This window comes from Bos indicus x Bos taurus, chromosome 11 (genome assembly GCF_003369695.1).
Source record: "Bos indicus x Bos taurus breed Angus x Brahman F1 hybrid chromosome 11, Bos_hybrid_MaternalHap_v2.0, whole genome shotgun sequence".
Lineage (NCBI taxonomy): Eukaryota > Metazoa > Chordata > Mammalia > Artiodactyla > Bovidae > Bos > Bos indicus x Bos taurus.
Window position 1 is genome coordinate 84,398,222 of NC_040086.1, and position 6,000 is coordinate 84,404,221.

The following is a 6,000-nucleotide window of genomic DNA, read 5'->3' on the forward strand; positions in this document are numbered from 1 at the left end:
CAGGAGCCTGACGGGCTACAGTCCATGGCGTCTCAAAGAGTCGGACACGACTGAGCAGCTAAGCACCCCCCATCAACATTACAATTTTGTTTTGGCACAACAGGCTTAGAGTTGCCAAATATATACTCAGCCGAATCTGAAAAATCAAAGCACTTTAAGGAAAGGATTAATTATTAAGAGCAGATCTATTCAAGCTTAGCACTTAGGAACCTGACACAGATTTGTTCTGAAGAGAGCAGTGAAGAGATTCTGGAGGCAATGATTAGATTCTTGTGCCATGACATCTTGCAAAGTGTTAGCTGAGCCAGGTAATAAAAAGAGAGGTTCACATACCCCCTGCTAACTCTTAACATTCTTCCACTAGCTCCTCTTGAGATCACCCAAAGATTAGCCAAATATTAGGGAACATATCCTGCTGCTGTAAAGTTTTGTGTACCGTGTCTTCCCGCTGGTTAAATGATGTTTAGTTTGTAAAAGTAGCCAAGGGCAGAAATTCAGAAACAGAATCTGTTGTGAGTACAAACACAAATATACTCCCTTCCACTGTATTATGCTAACAGAGGTGTCAGATAAAACCACTGCATAGCCCTGATACATTTTTCCTTAGAACAAAAGCCTGTTTGCTTTGTAATGTTAATCCTAATGTGATTTGGAGAAGCAAATTAAATATTGATGAATCTTTTAGAAAATTTGTGGATGATAATGTGTCTTAATTCATCGTGAAAACTTTTAAAGGCACTGATGATCATTCTTTCAAAATTGCTTTTCTCACTACAAACAGTTTGACTTCTATTCAAAGGGAATTTTTTCGGGTAGCATTATCAATCTGCAGTGGAACTCATCCTTAAGGCAGGTACTTCAAAACTGAAGTCCTGTCTCCTATGGTTTTGAAATGGCACACTTGAGATTGCATGGTTGTCTGTTGGTGGAAAGGATGTCTGTCTGTCATTCAAGAGAAACAGAAGTCACTTTCGGTGTTTAAAATGGGAGGAATTTAATCTAGGGTGTTAGCTACATTGGAGAAGCCAAATAAGTAATAAATAGAACAAAGCAACCCAGAGATTCACACAAGAAGGAAAGTCAGTGTCATCTGATACTGGATGGCAGTGGGGTGAGGTGAGTTTGCCCAAGGCCAGGGGCGAGGTCACCAGCTGGGCTGGAAAGGCTGCAGCGAAGACAGAGAGGGAAAACACCCCAGCATTCCCGTCCCCTAGCATTCCTGTCCCTCCTCCAGGATATGCGTCGGCGGACTAGAGCCCAAAGCCAGCTGAGAAAGGAGCCTGGAACTGCAGCATCGACCTCAGCGCAATGCAGGCTCTAGCAGACGGAAGGCCAGGGGTCTGCAGAGCTTATCAGCTTTTCACCAACTTTACTAATCTGCAAGAGGGACGGGGTGAGGACCCTCTCTGATGAAGACAGGTGCAAGGAAAAAGGGGAGGAGAGAGTTTCAGATGGAGAAACAGAGAAACGAGCCTGAATCAGGGTCCTGCTCTTCCTCCCCATCTGTTCTTCTACTCTCTGGTCTGATGAATTTTCCTAGTTTTATTATTTTCTTCTGACTCTTCATATCTTACTCCATGCTTTAAAAAATTACCCCCGGGAGAAGAATGGATGCATGTATGTATATGGCTGAGTCCCTTTGCTGTCCACCTGAAACTATCACATCGTTAATCGACTATTAACAATGATTAGTGTTAATTAATGATAAGTTAGAATCTGAAGCGTGTCTCTGCCATTAACTACACCTAGGTATGTCATTTGTGACATTGGGGAAGGTCTTGCCTTGTCTGAATTCTGGTTTTTCTTTGTCTCATCTGAAAAATAGAATTAGAAGTTTTTAATATTTACTCTGCTTAGTTTATAAGTGATTAACGTATGCAATCTATCAAGCCTTTGCCTGGAGCATTATAGTTTTGATTATGAATTTAGTGCATCATTCTTGCCTAGGTCACTCCCATAACCTTCAAATGGTCTCCCCACATCTTACCTCTCAAGGTCTATTCTCAACCGAGCAGCCAAGGTGATCTTTTTGAAATGTATTCTCCATGTCACACCTTGTCTTCGAGCCTCTCATTGACCCCGATAGTGTCTTCCCTTGATGTTTACATGGTTCACCTCTCATCTCCTTCAAGACTTGGCTCAGCGTCACCCAGCTCTTGCACCTTGCCTTCCGTGCCTTGCCAGCATCCCAGCATTTCTGGTCCCCCTTCACCTGTTTAGCCTTCCCTTTTCCCCATAGCACTCAGCACCTGCTCACACACTCGCTCACTCTCTCATTTTAGGCCTGATTCCCTGGCACACACTTCAGCTGGGAGAGACCAGGGTCCTTGTTCTGCTCTTATCACATGGGTGGTGGACCCCATCCCCACCCCAGGGTTTCAGAGTCCTCATCATTTCCATGAATGGGGGTCCAGATAAGCTCTACCTTGCTTTCAGAATTCAACTTCTATCCTGTTAGCCTGTGCACATGCTTTTAGAAGCCATTGTCTGCGAGTAGAGTACACCTGTTATTTCCCTTCACTTCTCTGTCCTGCGGTCAGGCTGGAGGCAGCAGATAAAGACATGAGAGACTAACTCACAAATGAATGAAAGCAAAGTCAAAAGGCTTCCTAAGAGCATCTCTGGAGGACCAGACTCTCAAGGGGCATCCAGCCTCTCATCCCTTCATTCGGGGTTCCTGCCTTTCTGTAGTTCCTCATGTGTCCACTTCAAGATGGGTGGGGAGAGATGTATAGGATGCTGGGAGGACCGGCATCCCAGTTCACCTTGCACCTCTCTACAGAAGAATGTCGCAGGTCCTCAGCCACAGGTGCAAATCCATCTGTCCATTTATCTGCCCACTCAACAACCTATCCATAACTTTCTTCAGCCTATTATCCTTGAGGGACTAGATGCCTCTATAAGATATCTCTTCATTTATTATAGTTCCTCCCAAATCATTGTGTGTGCATGTTTCAGTCACTCAGTCATGTCCAACTCTTTGTGACTCTATGGACTGTAGCCCACCAGGCTCCTCTGTCCATGGGGTTTCCCAGGCAAGAATACTGATGTGGGTTGCCATTTCCTTCTCCAGGGGATCTTCCTGACCCAGGGATCAAACCCGTGTCTCATGTGTCTCCCGCATTGACAGGTGGATTCTTTACTACTGAGCCACCAGGGAAGCCCCCAAATCATTAGTGTTTTGTTATTATTATTTCTTGTTTCCCTCCCCCAGCCCTTGCTCATGCTATTTGCTTGCCTCCCCCACCCATGTCTTTGCCCATCAGCATCCTCATCGTCCTTTTAGGTGCCTGTGGCCGATCCTAGCTGCATCCACTTATAACAGAGGATCACCCCTCTATTCTCCAGCTGCCCTTCCCCTTGATGAGTCATGTGACTAATTCTGGCCAAAGGATGGTGGATGAGCAAGACGTGCGTCCCTTCCAGACCGAGGTGTCCACTAGACACGTTCTGCTCTGCATCTGCCAGCTGACTCAGTCCAAAAGATGGCAGAGTCTCAAGTTGGACGCAGCCCAGGCCCCCTGAGAGGGCCCTGGAGGACAGCCACTCTGAGAAGGGCTGCAGAGAGGAGTACATGACTACGTGGTGAGTAAGAAACTTCGACTGCAGAAGCTACTCTCGATTTTGTGACTGTTTGCAAACAGGTTGGTAGCTCAACAAATACATATCGATCATGATCGATCTGATGATGAAAAGTGAAAAACTAAAAGTGTTAGTTGCTCAGTTGTGTCTGACTCTTTGTGACTCCATAGACTATAGCCCATCAAGCTCCTCTGTCCATGGGATTCTCTAGGCAAGAATACTGGAGTGGGTTGTCATTTCCTTCTCCAGGGGATCTTCCCAATCCAGGGATCAAACCCAGGCCTTCTGCATTGCAGGCAGATTCTTTACTGTCTGAGCCACCAGGGAAGCCCCTAATGTGATGCTGAAATGCATCCGCATATGTAACTCCATGTAGGGAACATGTCACCAGATATATTCAAAATGTAGGAAGTTCTGGGAGAGGTTGGACAGAGGAAAATGAGAGCATGGAGTGTGTACATTGGGTGTGGGGACACCAAAGAGGTGGAATCCAGCTTGATGATCAAAAAGAGTCCCCAGGTTGGTAAAATCTGAGCTAAGATCTGAAGGATAAGAGCACTGGAGGAAGAGAAGGCTTTCAGGAGAAGGGGCTCAAGGTGCCCAGCCTGAGCTGGAGGAAGGCCAGTGGCGTTATCTACACAGATAGTGAGTTCAACCCATGATAGGCATTAATACATGTTTGCTAAATGAATAACCAAATGAATGATCATTATTAACTGATTATAGGAAAAGATTGGAGGAGATAGAAACAAAAAGAGGAATAAAAATTTGGGCCTGAAAAATGCCTTTCTAGAAAGGAAAATACCTTCATTTATTAAAAAAAAAAAAGAGAGAGAAAGAGGTATATGAGTTGTTTCCCTATTGAGAAATCTCCCTCAACCTCAAACCTATTGCAATTAAAGGGAGGAATGTGAAGGGCTTTCTCAATCTATCTGTTGTAATGTGAAGCTTTGTAAGGAATTTATTCTGTATTGTGTTGGGAAGATTCCTCTAAGCCTGGCTGTCTCTCCACAGGCCCTGGGAAGCCATGCAGGACCCATCAGGTAAAGGAGAGGAAATTCTGCTTTTCATTCTACAGGATGGAAAACAAACATTGATTAGTGGATCTTTATGGCAAATGTGGACAGAGTGTTTGGGAGAAGCTGCAGATATCTATTTCTAGTCTCCTGCACTAACACAATAGTCACACTGTGTGCTCTTCACCAGCTGATGAACAGATAATTTATGGTTTATAATCTAAACTGTCAGAGTTTCCTTTATGTAATGACTACAGACTATACACAGCTACTTTTGTGGAACCTAAAAACATCATTGCTTCAGGCAAGATGGAATGTGCAATAAATAATTTAGCAACAGACCTCTCTTCATTCTATTTATAGTAAGTTAAGATTCATCTCCATGGCCAACGTGAAGCACCCCTGAGTGGATGGTAAAACCCAAATATATCTCCCGTGTAACCCGATTCATGCTGAAAGGGCTCCAGGAATTCCAAAGATACTGCAGAGCTTGGAATTCCTTCTGCCCTCCAAGTCAACATATGTCCTTTTCTCCCTCCTGGTTGCTTTTGCTCCAAATAACAATGTCTGGTGTGTAACTCTGTCTTGGAGGCCATTTTTCACCTCCTAAAATGCTTTGGATAGAAACTGTGGCACCTCAGTCCCTGCTTGCTTGTTCACTTTTTGTGCCATGAGAGCTCTCACTGCAGTATCCACTGCAATCACGCCATGGCCAAGCAGATTCTTTGACAGACGTGGAAACCAAGGCTCAGAGAGCTTGGGGCTTCCCCGAAGTGGCCAATGGGTGCTTTCTTTCACTCAGAATATTTTAGTGAGCACCTTCTGCAGGCAAGCTGTTGTAGTTACAAAGGGCCCTGGGTTCCAATGCTGAAAAAGATAGAGATGGTCTCTGGCTTCATCCAACTTATATTTTAGTGGAGACAGATACTTACCATTTATGCAACTGATGTCTGCATCAGGGCTGTGGCAGTGCCAGTGGAGATGTGTGGGCATGGACTGAGCAGGGAGTAGGGCATCCGTTCTGCCTGGAGGCCTGAGGGTGCTTCTCTGAAGAGGCAGCGTGAGCAGTGAGAACTAACTGGTTCCTAGACAGAAGGGGAAAACATTGTCCAAAGAGGGCAGATGGGGAGAAAGGCCTCGAGGCAGAACTTGGTTTTTAAATTTTCTTTCTTTCTTTCTTTTAGCCTGTGCTGGCTTTTTGTTTCTGCTTTCTCTAGTTCCAGCGAACGGGGGCTACTCTCCAGATGCGGTGCTCGGGCTGCTCATGGCGCTGGCCCCTTTCGTTGCAGAGCACAGGTTCTAGGGTGCTCGGTCTTCAGTAGTTGTGGCTCGTGGGCTCTAGAGCTCAGGCTCAGTAGTTGTGGCGCGTGGGCTTAGTTGTTCCACAGCATGTGGGATCTTC

General features: G+C 45.4%; 1 long non-coding RNA gene across 8 annotated transcripts in view; it reads left to right on the plus strand.

Annotated features, from left to right (window-relative positions):
- Window positions 1–4,939, plus strand: part of LOC113901553 — a 44,237-nt gene extending 39,298 nt beyond the window's left edge. For 5 of the 8 annotated variants that reach the window (XR_003513468.1, XR_003513474.1, XR_003513473.1 and 2 more), the window contains 2 exons: window positions 3,287–3,585; window positions 4,597–4,939. This is a non-coding gene — a long non-coding RNA (uncharacterized LOC113901553). Of the gene's footprint in view, window positions 1–1,234; window positions 1,394–3,286; window positions 3,586–4,596 lie in introns of all 8 variants that reach the window. The other 3 variants (XR_003513470.1, XR_003513475.1, XR_003513471.1) reach the window with 2 other exon arrangements.
- Window positions 4,940–6,000: the final 1,061 nt, after the last annotated feature.